Source organism: Panthera onca, chromosome B2, assembly GCF_046562875.1.
Source record: "Panthera onca isolate mPanOnc1 chromosome B2, mPanOnc1 haplotype 2, whole genome shotgun sequence".
In the NCBI taxonomy this organism is placed as follows: domain Eukaryota; kingdom Metazoa; phylum Chordata; class Mammalia; order Carnivora; family Felidae; genus Panthera; species Panthera onca.
In genome coordinates, this window is record NC_138343.1 from 121,039,310 (window position 1) to 121,062,865 (window position 23,556).

Here is a 23,556-nt window from a genome sequence, read left to right on the forward strand (position 1 = left end):
TCACCTCACACCTGTTAGATTAGCTCTTCTCAAAAAAAGACAAGAGAAAACAAGTGTTGGGGTGAATGTAGAGAAAAGGGAAACTTTTTGCACCTTGGTGAATGTAAATTGGGTGGTCACTGTGGAAAACAGTATGGCGGTCCCTAAAAAATTAAAAATAGAACTACCATATTATCTTGCAATCCCAGTTCTGGGTATATAACCAAAAGAAATGAAATCACTACTTGAGGAAATATCTGCACTTATGTTTATTAAAACATTGTTTACAAGATCTGAGACGTGGAAACAATCTAAGTATCTGTTGACAAATGAACGGATAAAGAAAATGTGATACACACACACACACACACACACACACACACACGGGAATATTATTCATCCATGGACATGGGTGAACCTTGAGAACATTATGCTAAGTGAAATATGTCAGACAAAGAAAAACAAATAGGGTAGGCTCTCACTTACATGTGGAATCTAAAAAACTGAACTCACAGAAACAGAGAGTATGTTGATCGTTGCCAGGGGTGGACGTGAGGGGGATATGGGTGAAAGTGGCCAAAGGGTACCGACTTCCAATTATAAAAGAAGTAAGTTCTTGGGATTTAATGTAAAGTATGGTGACCAGAGTTGCTAAAAGGCTAAATCTTAAAAGTTCTCACCACACACACACACACACACACACACACACACATAAATAGTAGCTATGTGAGGTGGTAAAGGTGTTAATTAACTTTATTGTGGTAATCATTTTACAACATATATATGTATATATATCAAATCATTACATTGTACACCTTAAACTTACATAATATTATATGTTAATTATAACTCAATAAAACTGGGGAAAAAAACCATGAAAAAAAAAAAGAGCCCAGATAGGCAGGTGATAGTCTCAGTTTTCAATCTGGTGGAAATACCCTTGTGTTTCTGATAGACACATAGGTCTCTTAGGATCTGAAATCTCTAAGTCAAGTGAGCCCAGAGTTACAGAGATTAGATGAAATCTAGGTGTAGGTGGTATATCATTAGGAACTTCATGTAAGGAACCACTTCAACTTACATCCCTTGTACACAAACCTGTGTCTTCCGTCACTAGAAGAATAGTGTTGTGTCCTATTCACTGATTCATAGTATATGCAATAGCAGGCAGGACAAACACTAACTCTGAGAGACAGTATCTTCCATATGGTGTTTTAAGATGTCAGTAAGCTTGATAGTTCTCTGAGGCCAGATTCCTTTGGAAGATGGGTTCATAAGAACTATGAACCTGATGGACATCAGCCTTCCATTTTTTTCCATATAACGAGGCCTTGGATCAAAAGCAATGGGAGACTAGGGATATATAGAAACCATTTGTCAAATGTATGGTGGAACTCTGAAAGGCAAAAAGGCAACTCTCACTCCAGCATAACTACCTATAGAAGTGAGGATAATTTGAAGGACGCTTCTTCACAGCCGGTTAAGGAATGAAAAGAGAACTCAAAGTGGGATGATAGCTAAGGGACAAATGAAGTAGCTAGACTGGCCCTACTGCTAGGATGGTAAGCCTACCATCCACATCTGTGCCCAAGAAAGTTGACAACCTATGGATGATATGCCAGTGCCAATTCCTGAGGGGCCCTAGGCCTGGCAGTTGGGCTACAGGAGGAAAGTCTCTTGCCAGAAGCACATTCAGAAACCAAGCAGGAAGAAACATGGGAGTTCCAGGAGGCTGCCCCATTGGTTATGGAGCCCAGACTATAACTGAGAATTTGGGGAACATGATCATACCCTCAGAAAAGAGACTAGACCCTAACAAGGGCTCAGGAGCTCACAGTGGAGCTCAGAGCCAGAATTAACTATGTACTCTGAAGAAATGTACCCCAGCCTACTCAGTAAGTGACTTCAAAGGACAAGACTTTTCCAGACCACACCAGTTGGTGAGGCCAGGGCTTCAAGGCAGAGCAGAGCTGCGAAAAGCAAGGATTAACAACACTTTTATTTATAGCTCACTCCTGCTTATTAAATTCTCCCCAATTGTGTCTTTTTCTTCAATTTTCTCCCACTCTGTCCTTCAGCATTTTCCGTAAGAGCACCCCACCCCCCTGTGCTCAGGCATGGGTAAGGCCTTTACAATTCATTTTCCAGCCTCCATCATCTCTACATCCTCAAAAGAGTTTAACAATGTAACTTGTCCTTAAACCTACTGGACTATTTATTGAACTGTGTTCTTTTTATGGCAGTAAGACAAAGTAACAAGAATTCACTTTCTAGAGCCATGTGTAATCACTCTGATACAAAGTACTATTGTAAAGGTTGACCATTTTGACATAAATATAATGGTGTGGACTCACTTGGAGAGCATTTTATACATGAAGTGGTGTTACAATTGCTAAGGCAGCTGTATTCTTACTGGAGAATAGAAAAGATTCTTTGAAGCATTCAAAAACATATAGTCACTGTGCATGTTAGCGCTGCCCTTGAAATAACAAAAGGCCTTTTGATAAGAGTTCTAAGCTACAAGTGTTTCTATGGATGCTTGAGGATAATGGGCACAGATTCACACTCCTGCATTTACTGTTGACTCATCTCTTTTGTGATTCTTCCCAGTGAACAAAGAAGAATGAAAGTAGACGTGAAATGAACATATACTGAGTCACATGGGGTACATTTTTGCCTAGTTTTCAAAGAAATGGTTTAGTGCACTAAGTTCTAATACAAGGGATAGTGGGAGTTGAATGGGTTCAGAAAGTACCCATGGATGTATTCAGCCCAAATTTGAGTCATGGAATCCAACGAAGCTCACGTTACACTTTTGTTTTCATTCAAAGAGAATCAAATTATAGCTTTGTAAATTTCTGAGGGCTTTTCAAATTAAATGACCTATAAAAAAAAAACAACAGAGAATTGAGTAAATGCCAAAGTAAAATCTTATAAAAAAAATAGCAACAATTTCTTAGTCTCTCCTAATCGCTTGTTAATCAAATCCTTTACCATTACCTTTAAAACTGTAGGATCTGAGCTTTGACTCACAACACCCCAGTCAGTCCCTTTTCTTCAGCCACACAGGTCACCTTCAGTTTCTCAACTTTGCTAAGTTTTATTATACTTTGAACCTTTGCACATTATGTTTTCTTTGCCCTAGAAAATTCTTTCTCCCCACCTTCTCCTTACATAACTGGCTCCTTTTAATCCTTCAAGCCTCAGTCTAAACATGACTTCCTAAGAGAGATCTTCCAAAAATTTTGATTCAAAGCAATCCCAACACCAGCAAGCTTTTTATGGAAATTGACAAGCTGATTGTGAAATGTATATGGAGATGCAAAGGCCCAAGAATACCCAAGAAAGAATCTTAAAGATGTACAAAGCACCTACTGATAAAAGAAAAGAGTGGTAGATTGAAATCTAGTAAAATAAGAATTTCCCTTCATTTAATGATACCTGTGAAAAAATTATGAAAAAGTGTGAAAAAAAACTTGAAAAAACAAGCCACAAATATGAGTGTATGTTTGTGTAGTCTTTTGTCCAGAGTTTATAAAGAATTCCTACAAATCCATATGAAAAAGAGAACCCAGTAAGAAATGCGCAAGAGACTTGAACAAGCACTCCAAGGGACAAAATAAACAAATGAAATTAACACATGAAAAGATGCCCAACCACATTAGTCATCAGGGAAATGCAAATTAAAATCACAATAAAAAAAAAATATGTAAATCCTTCAACATAGCTAAAATTTAAAACTCTGATAATATCAAATGTTAGTAGGTATGTGAAAACAATTCGAATTTTCATTAACTGTTGGTAGGAGTATAACTGGCACAAATCACTTTGAAAATAAATTTGACACATCTACTAATGCTAAATATATTAATATACTATGATCCAGCAAATTCTTTTCTAGGTATATAAGCAAAAGAAAAGTATACATATGCTTCCCATACAGCAATACTTTTCATAGTAGCCCAAAACTGGAAACAACCCAAATATCCATCAACAACAGAATGTTAAATAAAATGTGAAATATGCCTACAATGAAATACCAAAGAGTAATGAAAAGGACCAAACTGCACTCAACAACATAGAGAAATGTCACAAGCATAATACTGAGTGAAGTAAACCAGACACAAAAGAGTACATACTGCATGATTTCATTTACATAAATTGAGAAGCAGGCAAACTAATCTATGGGTTTGGAAGTCAGGATGGTGGTTATATTAGGAGGGGGAACAAGCAGGCTTCCTGGGGACTTATGCAATAGCGGGGAAGTGTTTGCCCACATTTGGGACTTTTTGTAAGGCAGTGTTGTAGAAACAATTGAAGAATTATTTCTCCCTTTATACATTGCATTTCCATTTCTTTCTTCTCTATTTCCATGTGGTTATTAACCAGATTATTTACAGTTCAGAGCTTCCAAAGCAATGCCAAGGACAAACTCTGGAGACCTGCTGAGCTCTGGATGTAAGTTAATATGTTTCCCAGTAAAAACTGAACTTTCCTTTAAAGAATATGAGCATGTATTTTAAACAAAAAAAAAAAAAAACTGAACACACAAAAACGCTCATACACTCAAAAACATATGTAAAAATCACTAAATTACAGCTTATAAAAACAAAAAAAACATAAAGTGGCCTAATAGTGGACATCTGTTGTATCTTGTCTATCTAACCCAGCTCTCTCTTTTCTTCCAATAACAGTACACATTTTTCCTTAAAGGAGTATGGTTTATGTGGTTTTAGTGAGGCTGACCCTACCCATTCTTGGTCTCTAGTAGGAGACACCAGAGTGAGCCTTCCCCTTTCCATTATGATTGATTCAGGAATAGATCTATGGGCCAAGCGGGATCAACTGCACTCTTCTCTGAGATTTCCTACATAGAAGTAGTATGAGAAAGAGTCTCCTCCCTCTAGGGTGGCAAGTTATAAGAAAAATGAAATCTGGGGTGGCCTATAGCCATCTTTCTTAACCATTAAAAAAGAAGCCATCTTATTTAGATCATAGATGAAAATAAAGCCAATATGTAAAAAAGTCAAGAGAAGAAGACAGAGCTCTGAGAACAAACTTGGGACCCTGCATTCCTAACATTTATTTTTCTGCCTTCAAGTGTTTATATTAGGTTTCTGTTATTTGCAGTTAAAAGTCTCTGACTATTATAGACCAGAAAACAAATATACCAAAAATCACTTTGGGAAAATTAAAGATACCTGCCTGTGTACACAGTTATATAGGTCTTAGACAGACTTTAAAATTTTTCCAGATAGTTTTAGCAGACTATTTTCACAAATTATTTACATCGGCTTGTTTTGAAGTTGTTTGCCAAACCTTTCACGCTCACTTCTTTCAGATAAACTCCAAGTTATTTATTTTTTAAAAAACAAAACAACAACATAGGCTCTCTGCATACCTATTAGAGTTCTTTTAAACATTTTACTGATCGATAGTATCTTCAGGGAGCCTGGGTGGCTCAGTTGGTTAAGCAGCAGACTTCTGCTCAGATCACGATCTCACTGCTCTTGAGTAAGAGCCCTCTCTCTCTCTCTCTCTCTCTGCCCCTACCCCACTCATGCTCTGTCTCCCTCTCTCTCAAAAATAAATAGCCTTAAAAATAAAAAATAAAAGTAAAAAAAAAAAGTAAAAATAGCCTTAAAAAATAGTATCTTCAGCAATACAAATTTAGGGAACCAAGAGAGACAAAATTCAAACCAACCATTTCCATTTTTATTAACTTAAAAAATGTTTAAATGTAGTTCTCTCTGCATCACTAATATTTGGAATTATCAGATATTTTAAAACATCTTCTATATTATGGGTTGTCCTAAGAAAAGGACATGTATTTCTGGTCATTTTAAAGGATCCTGCTAAAATTATCAGCATATGACTTTGGCTACTTTGATATACAAGATTGATTTCTGCCATCCAATAACCTACCATTTGGTTTGTGAAGAGGTATCTTCTCAATGTATTATGAATAACTGTCAAGGTAAAAGATAGTAATTGTTCCAAAGAACAGAGCCATGAGCAACACCACATCAGCGGTAAGTGTGCCTGGCTTGAAGTGTAAGTCTGACCTCTACTAGAAAGAAGGGAAAGGAAGAGAATGGTGTGACGGTAAATGTAGAACCCAGGAAACATGGAATTCGTTTGTGAGTATCTAAAAGAGAAGAGGAAATAGTAAGAATAGCCTTTAATATTGAGAACGGACCCCTGTGATCTAAGACAAAACTCAAGAAATGTAGTTTCTCGAGAACTCAAGAAATGGAAGTTTCTAAGCCAAAACTTAAGAAACCTGAACTAAAAAAATTCTCACAGTGTTAATGCTCATAATCACTGGGGATTTTTACCACTGGTGCCTTGGACCAAAACAACCAGGAACGAATGAACAATCATTTGAACTCATTCAAACTACTGAGAAGCAACTCAGAATACACAACCTGGGGATGGTTGCTCAAGCACACCAATAATTTGTCAAGAAACAAGCATATTTCCTACTAATCTAGTCAAGACAAATAACCTACTTGACCTTATAGCCGTAACCTTGGAAACTACAGCATTTCACCCTGCCAAAGTCTTGATGTATATGTACATGTATAGACATGTAATATTTCATTATTAGCCATTTACAATTTATTTTCTTTTTATCAAGTGTAAATAATGGTTTTCAGAAATTAAGGAGAAAATGCAACACTTCCAGGAGTCACAGCGATCCATCTTCAAAAAATATAAATTGACTAACACATGAGTCATACACCGAGTGAGTCAGTCCAATCAGGGTCTAGGCTAAGCTGGTGATTCATCATTAAACTGAATTCATATTCACGTTTTTCTCATCACTTGAAGGCAAACACAAGAGATTAAATTATTTCATAAATGTATCTTCTTGACAAATACATCAGACCCACAAAAGAAAATGGTAACTTCGTTGGATGCCAAGTTTCCCTGAAGTGAATCAAATGCCTCCGCACAGCACAGCCTGGGCCACGTGTTTCAGAGATGCCAGCCACACAGGGAAACACAAGACAGAAGCTTCAGATGCCAAGTCTTGGCCTCCTAACACCTCAGGAGCTTATCAGGCTGCTCCAAGTAAAGAGAAGGAAGCACTGAGTTCTTGTTATCTTCTTGTGCAATGTGGGCAAATCACTATATTTCCCGGAACCCAGTCTTAAGCGCCATCAGATTAAAATGATGCAAATCAGCCTACATGTCCCATCAGGTTAGGGTGGAGATTGAACATATGGTATGCTCTCTATCCCCCCAAAGGGAAAAGAAAAAAGAAAAGCATCTGTACTCTGGCCCTGTCTCAATGCCTATAATTCCCACTTATTACTGCTTTTGAATTAAAGCATTCATTCTCAACTGTGCTTCGTGACAGGATCACCTGGGGAGTTTTTGAAAATATCATTACTGGGGTGGGCACCTGCCTGGCTCAGTCAGAAGAATGTGTGACTCTCAGTCTCGGGTCGTGGGCTTGAGCCTCACATTGGGTGTCGAGATTACTAAAAATAAAGAAATAAATAAACTTTAAAAAAAAAGGTAGCTGAAATATATATATATATATCTCATAGATAGATAGATAGATAGATAGATAGATAGATATCATTACCTGAGCCCCATTCCAAAACAACTAAATTACAATTTCTGGAGGCAGGGCTTTGGCACTCACCAGTAAATTTTCAAAAGTTACGCAGGCAATTCTGACCTGTAGCCAGGGTCGGGAGCCATGAGAATAGTGTGGATTCCACACGAGCAGCTTTTGTATCACCTGGGAACTTGTTAGTAATGAAATTCTTGGGCCTCGCCTCAGACAGACTGAGTCAGGGACTTTGGGGGACAGGATTCAGCACTCTGAATGTCATTTTAACAAGCCCTCCAGGGGATGTTGATGTAAGCTAAGCTTATAGAACATTGCAATAGAATAAGGGCATAAAGATCCCAGTTAAAACTCAATGATATCTAGAAATGGTACCATGTTAAATGACTGTACTGACACTAACACTTTAGGTGGAATTAGCTTAGCATTTTAACATAATACTCATTTAATCTGTTCCTGAAAGAATGTGACAGAGGCTATGTAGGCTGAGATGGAAAAAAAAAAAAAAAAATAGAAAGGAGGATCTAATCAGTGCTTTCCAGTACAAATATAATGTGAGCCACAAATATGAGCCACAAATGCAAACCACTATGCAATGCGAAGTTGCATAGCTTCCACATTAAAGAAGAAAAGGAAATAGGTAAAATTACATTAAATAATATATTTATGTAGCCTAACGTCTCCAAAAGGTTGTCATGTCAGCATTAATCGATATAAAAATTGTTGATGTTTTACATTCTGTTTTCAAAACCTGGGATGCTTTTTTCCACGTTCAGCACATCTCACTTTGGACTAGCGACATTCCAAGGGTTCAATAACCACATGTGGCCAGTGACTATCAGATTGGATAGCACACCTCTAGATCAGTGCTTCTCAAACTTTAGTGTGTAGGTGAATTACCTAGAACTCTTGAAAATGAACATTCTGATTTAGAGCTAGGATGGGGCCGGAGATTCTATTTTCTTCTAAGTTCCCAGGCCCAGCCAACTACATAATTGTTGGGCCAACTGCAAAATGAAAATGCCGAGCACCTTGCTGCTATCAAAAAGACAAGAAATAACAAGCGTTGGCAAGGATGGAGAGAAAAAGGAACCCTTGTGCACGGTTAGTAGGAATGTAAATTCATGCAGCCACTACGGAAACAGTATGGAGTTTCCTCCAAAAATTAAAATTAGAAATACCAAACGATCCAGCAACTCCACTTCCAGGTACTTATCCAAAGAAAATGAAAACACAAACTCAGAAAGACGTGCATCTCTACGTTCATCACAGCATTATTTACAATAGCTAAGATACGGAAGCAGCCTAAGCTTCCAATGATAGATGAATGGATAAAGATGTGGTATATATACCCAATGGGATATTACTTGGCCATAAAAAGAATGAAGTCTTGCCATTTGTGATAATACGGATGGACCTAGAGGATATTATGCCAAGTGAAATAAGTGAAACAGAGCAAGAGAAGTACCATATGATTTCACTTATAGGTAGACTCTAAAAAGCAAAACAAATGAACAAAACAAAACAGAAACAGACTCAAAGATACAGAGAACAAACTGGTACCCAGAGGGGAGGGACGTGGGTGTATGAATGACATAGGTGAATAGGATTAAGAGGTTCAGTCTTTCAGTCATAAAATAAATAAGACACAGGGCCACAAGGCACAGCACAGGGAAGATAGAAAATAATATTATCACGACTTTGTATGTTGACAGATGGTAACTAGACTTATCGTGGTGACCATTTTGTAATGTATATAAATATCAAATCATGACGTTGTACCCTTGAAACTAATACAATATTGTATGTCAATTACTCTTCAATTTAAAAGAAAAAGGAAAAAGGAAAATGCAGGGCTTCTTGTTTAAAAGGCAGAGAAAACAATGCCTTCAGGGGTCCTAAAATGTAAAATTTTCTCCTTTCTCCTGTGGTCCCTTCATACCTGCCATAGTTCTTTTGTCTTTAATTGGAAGCGAGAGAGAGCTGGAGAGAGAGGCAGAGGGAGAGAGAGAGAGAGAGAGAGAGAGAATCCCATGCTCAGCATGGAGCCCAACGCAGGACTCGATCCCACAATCCTGGGATCAGGACCGGAGCCAAAATCAAGAGTCAGATGCCCAACTAACTGAGCCACCCAGGTGCCCCCTGCTGTCATAGTATTTTTAAAATTTTTTTTCAATTTTAATTTTTATTTTTATTTATTTATTTATTTTTTATTTTTTGCTTCTTAAGTCACACTCCCTGGGGCATGGATAAGGCAGGGTGGTGGGAGAGGATACTCCGGGACTGAGCACAGACCTCCACAGGCAAGGAGGAGACGGTGCGCTGCAATCTGTCGTGTCCAAATGTCCCACTTCACCCAGTATTTTTTGTTGTTCTTTTTGTTGGCAAACCTGGAGCCCTACGCACAGGTGTGAAACTATAAAAATAACTCCGATCTTCCTTTCAGACAAAATGTAGTTGTTTAATTAGGTTGATGGTAGAAATAAGAAAACTAATCCTAAAAGTTCCAACATTTTATACCACAAAGGTAGGGGTCTTTTTTGCTTCCATGGAGGAGATAAATTGTCTCTTTCAAACCTCAGTCCCTTTACTTCCAAGAGGAGGCAGGACTCTGAGAATCCTGGCAGTTTGGCTCAGAGACAAATGAGCCGCCTTGGATAGCGGGAGATGTCAGGGGAAACCAACGTCAGGAGAACTCTGGCTTTTTCTTCCAAGCATCCTTCTCCTGACATGATGATCCAAAAAACACACAGGCCCTGACCATTTGTCAGAAATGGTGCAGGAAAACAACCTATGAGAATGACTGGAAACTTCTAGCTTTTTTTTTTTTTTATTAACTGATTGATAATCTTCCTTAAATCACAAAGGTTCTGAGGTGACCTAAAGGTAACATATGCCAGAAAAAATTTAAATTAAATTAAATTAAATTAAACACCAAGAAAGATATAAAGCAGATTATATTGTTAGAATCAGAGGGAAACATTAGAACTCCAATTTATAGGCCAAGAGGTCCAAAAGAGTAATAGTACTTGATTCTGAAGTGTTTCTAAGTTACTTGCCACCAGAAGTAAAAATGGAAATGTTGTCAGTTACATTGTTAACTGTAACTACAGCTACATGCATTGTCCATGAGGAGAAAAGCACTGATGTCCTAGAGAGAAGCAAAACGTATTTGGTACTTAAGTCTAAAAGAAATTACTCACTTGGATGCTAAGAATTATGACGGACAATGTCCTCAGTAATATTAGTCAGAGTCGAGGCGAAGTATGCCAAAACACTCTGCTTTGGCTATTCCTTGCGGCTTCTTTCAGTAAATGGCAAGAGCACAACCGAAAATATAAAACAGAAATAATACATCTTAGGGGCGCCTGGGTGGCTCAGTCAGTTATGCATCCCACTCTTGATTTCGGCTCAAGTCATGATCTCATGGTTCATGAGATCGAGCCCCGAGTCAAGTTCTGCGCTGACAGCACAGAACCTGCCTGCTTGGGATTCTCTCCCACCCCCCTCCTCTCTCTCTCTGTCTCTCTCTCTCTCCTCTCTCTCTCTGCATCTCTCTCTCTCAAAATAAAGAAATAAACATTTTTTTTAAAAAAGGAATAATACCTCTATACTCCCTGCCAATTCATTTTTCTGATACAGTTTAATATTTGGTGAGTAGTATATAGAGCGACAGGATATAGCAGATGTTTTCCCACAGCTGGGCTTGATAATTGGTCGGGAGAGAGAACAGATAGACACAGAAGCCAAGACCCGTGAGTCTTTCCGATAAGCGTCGTACAATCTCTTTGAAGAGAAAGGTCTACTGTGGATTGGTCGTCTGACACTTCATCAAGCTGCAACAGAAACAGAATTCATAGGCACGGCCCGTGATTAAAGAAACAGGATCCCACGTGAAGATCGAATCCTTAAAACCTGTTGTTACTGTCTTCATGCAATTGGAAACCATCTTCACGCCCCATCTTTCGGAAAGAAAGTCACTCCTCTATACATAGCGTGGAAGTCAGGGAACGCAAAGGCCAGTGGATATTGCCAAACGTGCATGAGTGACAGCAGTACTGGGGGCCTCCTGAGAATGCCCAGGCCTTCTGAATTTAAGTAAATTACTCAGCCTATTAAAAAAATGTCAGCCTGGGGGCACCTGGGTGGCTCAGTCAATTAAGCATCCAACGTTAGATTTCGACTCAGGTCATGATCTCATGGTTCTTGAGTTCAAGCCCCGTATCAGGCTCCACACTGACAGTGTGGGGCCTGCTTGGGATTCTCTCTCTCTCTCTCTCTCTCTGTCTCTCTCTCCTTCCCTCTGCCCCTTCCCAGCTTGTTCTCCCTCTCCCTCTCTCTCTTTCTCTCAAAGTTAATAAATAAACCTTAAAAACTTTTCTTAAAAGACATTAAAAAAACTGTCAGCCTGGCCAGCATAAAGCTACTAATGTTAAAGAAATTATTAAACAGAACCGTGAGACATTACCAAAAACTCACTTTAACGTATGTAGCTATGGCTTAAGTCCTCATTTGAGCACTAATCAATACCTCTTATAGACATAGTGTCATGAAGAATGAGAGGGAAATATTGGTAAAGAGTCTCCCACTAAAATTAATTACAAATTCCTTTATTGCATTATTGGTCTGTAGGCCTCCAAAATCAAGTTATACAGATTAGTGTGTGAAGTAACACAGGGACAGGTGACCAGTGGAGAGATGGTGGGCATGGGCTCAGATATCAGGAGAGAGGGGAAGTGAAGTTTCTTTCAGCCTGAAAAGAAAAATTGACACGGGGAATGTACACATGATGAATTTAAAATATGATCCTATGAGAATAGGATCATAAAGGAAGTAATAGATTTTAGCCCTCAAATCAACTTTCTCATATCTGTCTTCGGTATGAAAATTTCTGCATGCCCACTTCAACTTATAATAAAAGTTATATATAAACTCTGGAGTCTAAACAAAATATCATCACTTTTATGTACTAAGAATGTATCCTTTCGCCATAAAATTGGAACTCTAATTTCCTGGGAATTTATGGAAGACATTTTTAAAATCCCACGGAAGGGTTAAAATATGTGTGTGTAGCCACTCTTCTTTTAATTAGATTTTTTATCATTTTTTTTATTTGGGCTGTTACGGTAGTTATTATTTTAATTAAATTTTTTACTGCCAGTGCTCATTTTAATGCATTGAATGTTATTCCTAATGAAAGGAAGGCAGTTTAATATCATCTGAAACTCGGCGGAGCCTTTGTAAAGTTAATTTTTCTCCAAGGATGGATCTTAAAAATGCCTTGACCTCACAGACTTGGAGCCAAAGTTAGGTCGGTTTCACTTGGATAGTCACTGACCCATTAAGAGGATTGCCACCAGCTTTATTGGGCAAAGTAATATTGCCCTGAGTCTAATAAAATTCTTACTGTCCATCCAAGTCTTCAGCGGTTGAGTTCATCCTCGCTCTTCTCTTCCCAACTTCATAGCAGAAAGAATAACCTTTAGATGTAGATTTCCATGAAGCCCACCCTGTTTGATCCAGGGCCTGGCATTGCTATGAAATCAGCCCCCTGTTTCTCTACTCGCCAGGGAAATATATAAGTGTGTGACACTTTCCCTCTGTAGCACATATCATGATTTAGAATCATAGACTGGTTTGATTATTTAATCAGTGTTTCTTCCAACCCGACCTGTGTGCCAAAAGGGTGAGCAGAGTGTTTTATTTGCACGCCATTGCACCCTGCACTGGCCAAGCACTTACCAAGCACACAATGAATGTTTGCTGACTGAGTACATGAAATTTTAAGCTGGGAGCATTATAGCGAGCATCATGATGTCTGCCTCACCCTTAATACAAATGGGAGAAACTAGGAGAGAGTTGGTCCTGATTCTCATTTATGGTTTGCTTAATTTTTAAAAGTATATTTTATATAATATTTTAGTTAAAATCATTTAGTTAGAAAAGGATGCTCTGGGGGTGCCTGGGTGGCTCGGTCAGTTAAGTGTCCAACTTGGGCTCAGGTCATGATATCGTGGTCCATGGGTTCGAGCCCTGTGTTGGGCTCTGGGCTGACAGCTCAGAGCCTGGACCCTGCTTCAGATTCTGTGTCTCCCTCTCTCTGCTCCTGCCCTGCTCTCTGTCTGTCTGTCTCTCTCTCTAAAATAAATAAACATTAAAAAAATTTTTTAAAAAGGATGCTCTGATTTAGTAAGCACTTAGTGCGTTAACCACTATTTGGCAAACAATAAACTTGAGCAAGCCACTGCAAAGCGCTAAGAAGTATATTAGCTAAAGAATAAAAACAAGGGGAGCCTGGGTGGCTCAGTCAGTTAAGTATCTGACTCTTGACTTCAGCTCAGGTCATGATCTCACCATCGTGAGATCGAGCCCCACATCAGGGTCAGCACTGAGCTTGGAGCCTGTGTGGGATTCTCTCTCTCCCTCTCTCTCTGTCTCTCCCCCATTCATGTGCACACATGCACATTCCCTCTCTCTCTCTCTCTCTCTGTTTCTCTCTCTCTCTCTCAAAATAAAAATTAAAAAAAAAATTAAAAACAAGGTAGTAGGACCCAGAGGTCTGATGCAGAGGAGCCCAGAGACTTTATAGGGCAATAGGCCTCACAACCAAATTATATCCAATATTGGGAGAACGGCATTTTCACTCTGGGATTGTGTCCATCCTGGAGAATGCAACAGACATAGAGTCTCTGGTCTTTCCCTCATCCCCTCAGTCTTCTCTCTCATATTTTGCCTCCTTATACCCAAAACTGGGGAGAGCTATGGGATAACAAGGGCTACCCTTTTAGATGAAGAACTTATATTTTCCTGTTTCCTGTCTTCATCTCTTGACAGAGAACCTTGACATTTTCCCTCCTTGGATTCTTTTTCCAGTATACATAAATGAGAATCTTCCCCCCTCCCCACCCCCGCCTCAATCTCAATCACTTAAGTGGTATGTATTTTTTTAATGACTATGCAGTCAAAGGCTTTAGAATACTTTCTTCACTATAGGAGAACAAAAAATCCAGCTAGGTAGTCAGCAATGTTCATTTAACCTTCCTTATCTAGAGGAGAAGGCACTTGGCAGGGGGAATTTCGAAGTAAGATCACTCCTTCCTGAAGGGCAGCCATGTCCTCACGGGCATCAGAAAATTCTCCTTCCCCCTTGTTCTTACACACACACACACACACACACACACACACACACACACACACTAGTGAACAAAGGCACAGTTGGCACATATCCAGTCAGACTTGTGGTCTATGGGAAAACTTGAAGGACTATGAGGAGGTTGGTGTGGATTCTGCTGAAGGAGAAGGTGAGGAAGAAGGAGAGAATACTAAAGGGAAGACTGAGGAAGATTAAGATGTCACAAAGGTGCTGCCTTTCCAGGGAAGCCTATTCTCTTCTAAACTTTGGGAAGCTGTGGGCTGATGTGGTCCTTTGTACCCAGTGCTGTGCACCCTCGTATACAATTCCCAACCTATGCTTCGAAACCCAACATAATGATCCAAATGGCCCATGTCTCTGATGGGTTTGAATACGATATTCTGTGTCTTAAATGGGGGGGGGGGGGGGGGCAGGGGGAAGAAACAGAAAAAGGTCACTCCCTTCTGCCTGGTCCACATTCCCCTGTCAGTGCTCTTTGGCCAGACTCCAGGGTGCATCTGGCACTCAGTTCTGATGATCACAGCACATTCTGCCTACTTAGCCCTGCACTTTTCGTCTGAAGAATTCCCGATTCCCAAACTACCTTTCCCTTCCCATTCACCCCTGCCCATTCTCTCTGTACCCAGATCTGAGATACCCAGCAAGCCGATGTACAGATGCGATAAGCTGATAAGAGCCAAAGGAGCCGTCACTGAAAGTTTATACTGGAAACCAGATGTAATTGCCTTAAGCACAGAGAAGCTGCCATCTCAAGGTGATGCCTCAAGGAGTCTCAGGTAGGAAGGTGCCCTGAGTCGGTGGAGGTGGGAAGATATTAAGGGCTAACAATGGTGACTCTTGGACTGGGGAGGAGCCACGATCCTTGGAAGACACAAATATATTGAAGCAGTTTATTTGGTAGCACATATAAAACTGGTAAGACTAAAAAAGCAAACAAACAAACAAAACAAAAAAGAAATAGAAATAAACAGTTGGTAAATGCAACCAAAGCAAGCAAACAAGAGCTGTGAATGGCTGGTGGCGTTCCCTCCGCTTTACGTCAGGGGGGAGAGGGTGCAGTCACCCCCCAAATGAATACTCCTTGTTCGTACTCCAACAGCCGAGTACTCACTACTCAACCCTTCAACCACAGCTCTCTTAAACTCAGTCACTGAAACCTTCAATTCCTCCTTAACTTAGGCCTTTTCTGAGGACCTAGATCTCAGTGTAGGTGGTTTGAACTCTGTTTATTAACTTAAGCTACAGAGAAACTTCTTCATTTTCCATCCTCTGAGGGCATGGTGACTTATTTTCCTTTTCCCTTTTCCCTTTCCTCCGTGAACTTTCCCAGTAATCCCTGGGGAGAAGTAGGGCTTACTTTAAATAGCCTGAGAGGTACTTGAATTTCCATGTCTCAGTGATCTTTAGCCATGAAGTTAATCATTACGATTAAAGAAGGTCACCATAACTTAGGATTGGCAATAGAACTGAACTTTTTCTCCCAAGAACCTAAACCCTTCAAACCCGGCCAAGTTTTGCAGCAATCGAAAAAGCTTTCCCTGAGTCAGCAGTGGAGGCAGGTGACAGGAGTGGGCAGGCACAGGTGAGGTCACGGTGAGGTAGTTACGGGCCAAGCAGTATGGGGAAAAACCCACACCACCATTATTCCAAGACAGGCCTCATTTGGTCTTAAGGTCAACTGGTGGCCTAGCAGCTTTTTATTCCCCCTTTGCTACAACCCTCTATCTTACCTCTTCCTCTTCCTCAGCCTTTTCAGAAGAAAACACCCGTGACGAACTGACACATATCTTCTTATTTTCTTTTTTTTTTTTTTTTTTTTTTTTTTTTTTTTTTTTTCAATTTTTTCCCAACGTTTTTTATTTATTTTTGGGACAGAGAGAGACAGAGCATGAACGGGGGAGGGGCAGAGAGAGAGGGAGACACAGAATCGGAAACAGGCTCCAGGCTCCGAGCCATCAGCCCAGAGCCTGACGCGGGGCTCGAACTCACGGACCGCGAGATCGTGACCTGGCTGAAGTCGGACGCTTAACCGACTGCGCCACCCAGGCGCCCCATATCTTCTTATTTTCGATATTTTAGTTTGCCAAATGCAGATGCTGAGGTCAGTGTTACCTGTATCATATCTCTTCCCAGTTTGGTCTCTCCCCCACCCCCAAAATCTAACCCAGCCTCTCCCTCCCATGCCCCGTTCTCCTCTTCTCCCCACCAGCGAGACCCACTTATGCAGCGACTTACCATCTAACCACTCATTCCTGAGAGGATCAGTCTCAGAGCCACATCGAAAAGTCAATTTTTAATAAAGTTTCAGGAAGTGTCCAAAGCGAGACTATTTGATGCAAACAGGAAGCAATGTTATGCATAAATAACCTGTGGAGACAGAGAAATCAGACAGTTCCAGCATTAAGCCTCCATGTGGGAAGAAGAGAAATCCATCCCTGGAAGCAAATGGCCACTATTAATTGTCCACCTGTAGCTGTGATGTGCTCAAGAAAGAGGAAGGGTAGAGGGCACCTATGCAGGTCAGTGGGTTAAGCATGTGACTCTTAATCTTGGCTCAGGTTGTGATCTCACGGTCCATGAGTTCAAGCCCCGAATTGGGCTCTGTGATGACAGCGTGGAACCTGCTTAGGATTCTCTCTCCATCTCTCTTTCTGTCCCTCCTCCTCTTCTCCCTCTCTCTCTCTCTCTCTCTCTCTCTCGCGCGCGCGCGCGCACGCTCTCTCAAAATCAAATAAACTTGAAAGAAAGAAGAAAGAAAGAAACAAACAAACAAACAAAGAAGGAAGGAAGGAAGGAAGGAAGGAAGGAAAGAAGGAAGGAAGGAAGGAAGGAAGGAAGGAAGGAAAGAAAGAAAGAAAGAAAGAAAGAAAGAAAGAAAGAAAGAAAGAACAAGGATAGGAAAAGAGCTACCACCATAGCCACATGTACACTAACCTTTAATTCAATTCCATTCCACAAGCATCAAGAACTGACCATGTACCCAACACTATGACGTGCATCAGATAAGCAAGATATATCCGTTTCCTGTCCTCACAGAGCTTACTGTTTAATGGGTAAGAGACACAATGTGATATGGCATGAAAAGCACTATGGCAGAGAAAAGAGTGATCTCAGGGACCATAGGAGGATTCCTACCCAGACACGGGGAAGATTTCTGGAAGAGGTGACATCTCAGCTGCGGACTGAAGCCTGAACAGGACAGCAGTTATGCAAACCTAACTGAGGATTGGGAGGGAAGGGAAGAATTTAATCTTGACCAGAACCCTGTGAAGTATGTGTGACTGGCTCCGTCTTCCTAGTAAGATAACCACGCCTCACAGGCATTAAAGACTCACGTTCTCAAATCCAGTCCATGGCGAGTGTGGGCTTGGTCCTCGGGATAATCAAGCCCAAGGCTGGCCTGGTTCCTTGCATGACACCAGGCCTCTAGCCGCATCTCACCTGTCTACCTGTTCCCAGACCTCAGAGAAGCACCTGACAGGATCAGGACCGAGAGTTCTGGCCAGAAAAGGAGGGCAGGACAATGCTCACCTGTGGGGATTTTATCTCTGAGCAGCAAGGGCTCCGCAGGGGCATGTGTCCTTCAAATCGCCTCGGAGTTCCTGTACAAGGATAACTTCTAGTGTCCAAGCAGCACATCGTATGGAAACTCATTCCTGAAAAAGTGCATGCAAACGATTTTGAAAAGCAAAAGAGACGCTTTATTTAGAACAGACCTGTCACGAGGACCTTTAAAGCAAAGTCTTGTAAACAACTGTAACATCTCCTTTCTCTTACGATGAGGCACGCTTGGAATATTGGAGTTGGCTCTTCCTGGCATAGCACATTCAGGAGATCAGAGGCTGTCAGAGGCAGTTGGAAAAAAACGACCTTGATAAAACAGTTGGCTTTCATTCCGGCCCCGTTCATACTCTGAAAAGAAAATTAAGCGACTGACGTAAATGTCCATCACTGAGTATATTTATTTAAATCCTGAATGGCAAAAGGCAAACATTGTAGATATTAATGAAGAAATAAAACAAACATTTGACTTTTTTTCTTTGCTCAATGATAATAACCTTGTTTGAAAGCCTGCCTTGCCAGATTTGAGGCCAGCTCCTTGCAGGTCACACAATGGCTTTTCCAGGCGATGAAAATTTCCTTTTCACCGAAAGATGATGCAGATGAATACGTTTGAGACGCGCGGATAGTGGTGCGACCTCTCTACTGGAAGTCTGCTGTGCGGGTAACAAAAAGTAACACATCTAATGCTTTACTTTTCCCTCAGAGCCCAGGATGTCAGTTTTTAGCCCTGCTAGTCAGGAGGAAATGGAGACTTCAGAAGGTCCTGGCTGTGGTTGCCAAGGGATTAGTGTAATGTGTGCAAGACTCACTTCTGGCTGGCATGGATATTTCTGAAACCACCAAAAAGCTTCATTTTGGTGAGGCCACTTTTCTGTCTCAGATATTGAAGGAAGCATTGCTGGCTATGATGCCATCAGCCTTCAGCAGCTTGCCAATGGGAGGCTGGCTCCAGACAAACCCCAGTTGCCTGCTTGTTCTCCTTTCCAGAAAACACTGAACGCATTTGCCCTAACCTAATGCTCCTCACACACATTTCTACCCCTACAGAAATGAGGATTATCTCGAGCCTCCCCAGTGATTAGGTTCGAAGCCCCTAAGTCTGAAAAGAGACATTCTTTGGACATTTCTTTCTAAATGTCTTTAGAATCACCACATTCTTTCGTTCTGCCATTGCCATCTATGCTGAACTTCCCTTATGTCTCTGTTCTTGAAGCAATCTCATCTGAATTCATCCTGCTCTCAGTTCTCTCTCTTTCTCTCTCCCTGCCTCACCACCACCACACCTCCACCACCAGGGTCAATGTTGAGGTAAGTCAGAGATAAGTCAATGAGCTAAGACCAGGCCTTCTACTTGTTAAATTGGAGGGCTCGCGTGGATCGTATATCCTGGGGCTGACATCTGCCCTAAACAACTTTGTTTTCTGCCTCTGCCCTGTGCCCCACTCCAGCCCCCAACACATTCACATTAGGGCCCTTGACCAAAGAGTAATAAGAATACCAGGTATCATTTTGGCTCTGACATTTTCACTTTAACTCCCTTCTCATTTTTAACAAGGCAGCGGTGGCCTCTGGAGATAAATCCAGACACGAGCGTAGGAGGGAACTAACACATCATAAGCACCCATTTTGCCCCTGTTGTACCCAGCCGAGACTGGTGGTCAAGAGCACCGACTCTGGAGCCAAGGACCCAAGGTCATACCCCAACACTGTACTTTCTAGCATTGAGATCTTGGCCACTTTACCTGGCCTCTGTACCTCTTTGTCCTCATCTATAAAAGAGGGAAAGAAATAGTGCAATGTCTTAGGGGTGTCAGCAGAATTGAATAACTCAGTCTGTGTCAAGCACTTAGCACATTATAACCCCAGTAAACACTGGCTATTGTTGCACCTGAGGGTGGGAGGTGGGCGGGGGGTGCGGGGGCGGGGGGGTGGGGGGGGGAGACACAAGCAGCTGATCTCAGCCAGTAAAGATTGTTGTTTTCCAAATTAAAAAAAAAAAGAAAGAAAAGAAAAGAAAAGAAGAAAAGAAAAGAAAAGAAAAGAAAAAAGAAAAGAAAAGAAAAGCAGAAAAATTAAAAAAAAAAAAAGGGGGGGTGGGCACCTGGGTGGCTCAGTCGGTTAAGCGGCCGACCTCGGCTCAGGTCATGATCTCGCAGTCCGTGAGTTCCAGCCCCGCGTCGGGCTCTGTGCTGACAGCTCAGAGCCTGGAGCCTATTTCAGAATTCTGTGTCTCCCTCTCTCTGACCCTCCCCCGTTCATGTTCTGTCTCTCTCTGTTGCAAAAATAAATAAACCTTAAAAAAAAATTTATTAAAAAAAAAGAAAAGAAAAGCAGAATCCAAGCAGTTCATCTTTTTTTTTTTTTTTTTTTTTTTTTACATGCTTTCTTTTAGCTTAATGCTGCATTGGAGGCATAGAAAGCATTTTTGAGGTTTGTGCTCTAGAAAAGCTATGCATGGTTGAGAGACTTTTACAAAGTAAACATAAAGTTGGCTGGGTCCTCCATCTGTGGACGTGATGAGACTAGAAACCAGGCAGATTCTCCTGAGATTTCTTTGTGAGAAGATGAGTTACCCAGCCAGATCATGAGCCCTGGTAACCTATAAATAAATCTTTTTCTTCAAGTCACCTCGTTGGAAGATAACCTTTTATGTTGTGGCTTTTCACAAAAATTAATTGATGTTACATCTCTAAAATCCTTCATCCTAAGAAGAAAAGGTTTCATCTATATCTTACTCCCATATTTACATCCTGTTCTTGTCTAAATGGTATCACATGTCCGGTCACAGAGTAAGAATCCACACAAATGCAATCTGCAAGTATGAGAAAGCACCATGCCTGTTTGATGGTAAATGCCCAGATTAAATGTCAAATGAATGAATGAATGAATGAATGAATGAAACAGCTCAACAGTAAAGCAATGAGCTGTTTTAACAGAAAGCATAGTTCCCTTGGGAATAATAAGAGATGACTTTACAGACAATGCTTAACCTCCGAGTTATTATTTCCACAGGTAAAGCCAGGAAGTTATGGAAACCTCTCCCTGCCCCCACGGTCATAGTACAATGTCACAGATAGTCACAGGCAATTTCATAGCAGACCTGTGAGTGAAAGGCACCCATGGCATCAATCTGCATTGAAGAGAGTTACACTTGGGGCACCTGGGTGGCTCAGTCGGTTAAGCATCGATTTCGGCTCAGATCATGATCTCACTACTGTTCGTGGGTTCGAGCTTCAAGTCCAGCCAGCTCTGTGCTGATGGCTCAGAGCCTGGAGCCTGCTTCCGATTTTGTATCTCCGTCTCTCTCTCTGCCCCTCACTTGCTCATACTCTGTCTCTCTCAAAAATAAACGTTAAAAAAAAATTTTTAAGCAAAAAAAAAAAGAAAAGACTTACATTTGCAGCATTCCCAGTAGCTGCTCACCTCAAGTGGTAGGACAACGCCTTGGTTTTTCATTTTGTTTTGTTTTTTTAATGTGTATTTATTTATTTTGAGAGAACATGAGTGGGGGAGGGGCACAGAGAGAGGGAGACACAGAATCCGAAGCAGGCTCCAGGCTCTGAGCTGTCAGCACAGAGCTGGACACGGGGCTTAAACCCACAAAGTGTGAGATCATGACCTGAGCCAAAGGCAGATGCTTAACCGACTGAGCCACCCAGGCGTCCCCGACAACACCTTGTTTAATCACTAATTCCATTTTTTGAAATTAAGGAAATTAAGCCCTGACTTTTGTAAGCAAGTATCTGAAAGCATAACGCTAGGACCTATTCTTAGATGTGATTTCCTCCTATCTCCAACCTATGTCATCAGTCTTTGGGATGTGGGTAAGCTGTAAGGGTCCCAGCTTCACCATTTTTTATGTCTGAGACTGACCTTGAGAAGCTCTCTGTTACTGCTGTTCCAGTTACCGGCCAGGTCAATAGCTCAGCTCAACAAACATTTTATTACTCTGTGATGGGTTCAGGCTTCCTCACGTGCTTTTTTCTCTGTACCCTCTGCGGATTATTGACTTTGACCCCTTTCCACCTAAAGACAATGCCAGGCCACCCGGTCAACAAAAGAACCCCACTCTTGACTCCACAGGGCCAAAGTCTTCAGTGATTAAGCTTCTTTCTTTTGTTGATGACACCCCAAATAGTCTGCCTAAAAGATACACTATACATACATACATATACATATATATATATGCATATATACATATGCATATATACACATCTATATCATATATAGATCCATTTCATCTCAGAACTTGCCTCACATTGATTGTTACCTTCTTCTGACCTGAAAATTCCAAAATTTTCCAAAATTCTTTGGCATCGTCTGTAGCTCGTATAATTCTTCTCTAGCCTCTGGGTCCCCATAACTTGCTTTACTCTTCTTAATATCTAGAGGTGCTGTTTATCTTGCCTCTGTGGATTTGGAGAGGAAAAAACAGTTTTAGTTCATAGTCTGCTTACAAAGATCATCTCTGCCTTTCTCTCTGTGTGATTTTCCCCCATTTCTTTAACAAAAATTCTCCCTTTACTCTTTCTTACATGCCAGTGGGAATGAAAGGCCAGGGGAAGAACCTGATGACATTTTTAATATCTATCAAAATTGTACTGTCATATCCATTATTATGCATCTCCCATAAGAAGAGGGAGAAGTAACTTCTGAAATGCACCCTAGATCCACCCAATAAAAATGGAAATTTCAAAATTCAAAACTGTTTGAATGTTTCCAGCCAAGTAATACTTAATTCTTAATCAATAATGAAATAGTGTAATAGTCCATGTTCTGGGTAGGCTTCTTGTTTGTTTTATGTGGTCTTACACAAGAATGCAAATACCTCAAGAGGCAGAGAAACCTCCTAAGAGAGGCTTTGGAACAGAAACAGGTGCTAACATCTGCCAGTGACGGGCATTGGAAAGAAGCTGAAATCAAATAGATTTTCTTGGAATTTCAGATTCCTCAAGGTGTGCCTGAAATCATTTGGAAAGATACTAGATTCGGCAAATGAAAGACGGACTAAAGACCGATTCCCCGTCTCTAAGACCCAACCAATCACAAATAAATTTTGTACTTTCCTCCTGCTTTTCACTATTTTCCTTGCAACTTTGAGACCTCTTAGTACATAAGAGGCATTCTTGGAAGATCACTCACATGAAGATCCTAAGGAGGAAAGATCAGCCGTTCATTAATAATGGTGACTCATTAAAAGTTTACTTAAAACATTCCACAGGAATGCCATGGAGATCTCTTCTACATGCTACTCAAAGTTTAATACTTAACCACA

General features: G+C 40.8%; 1 long non-coding RNA gene across 1 annotated transcript; it reads right to left on the minus strand.

Annotated features, from left to right (window-relative positions):
* Positions 1 to 832: 832 nt before the first annotated feature.
* Positions 833 to 22,707, minus strand: LOC144616275 (uncharacterized). The gene is made up of 4 exons (XR_013555420.2): positions 22,552 to 22,707; positions 18,249 to 18,373; positions 16,953 to 17,084; positions 833 to 2,862 (listed from the first exon to the last, which is right to left on the minus strand). It is a non-coding gene; the product is annotated as an uncharacterized LOC144616275 (long non-coding RNA).
* Between the last annotated feature and the right edge of the window lie 849 nt (positions 22,708 to 23,556).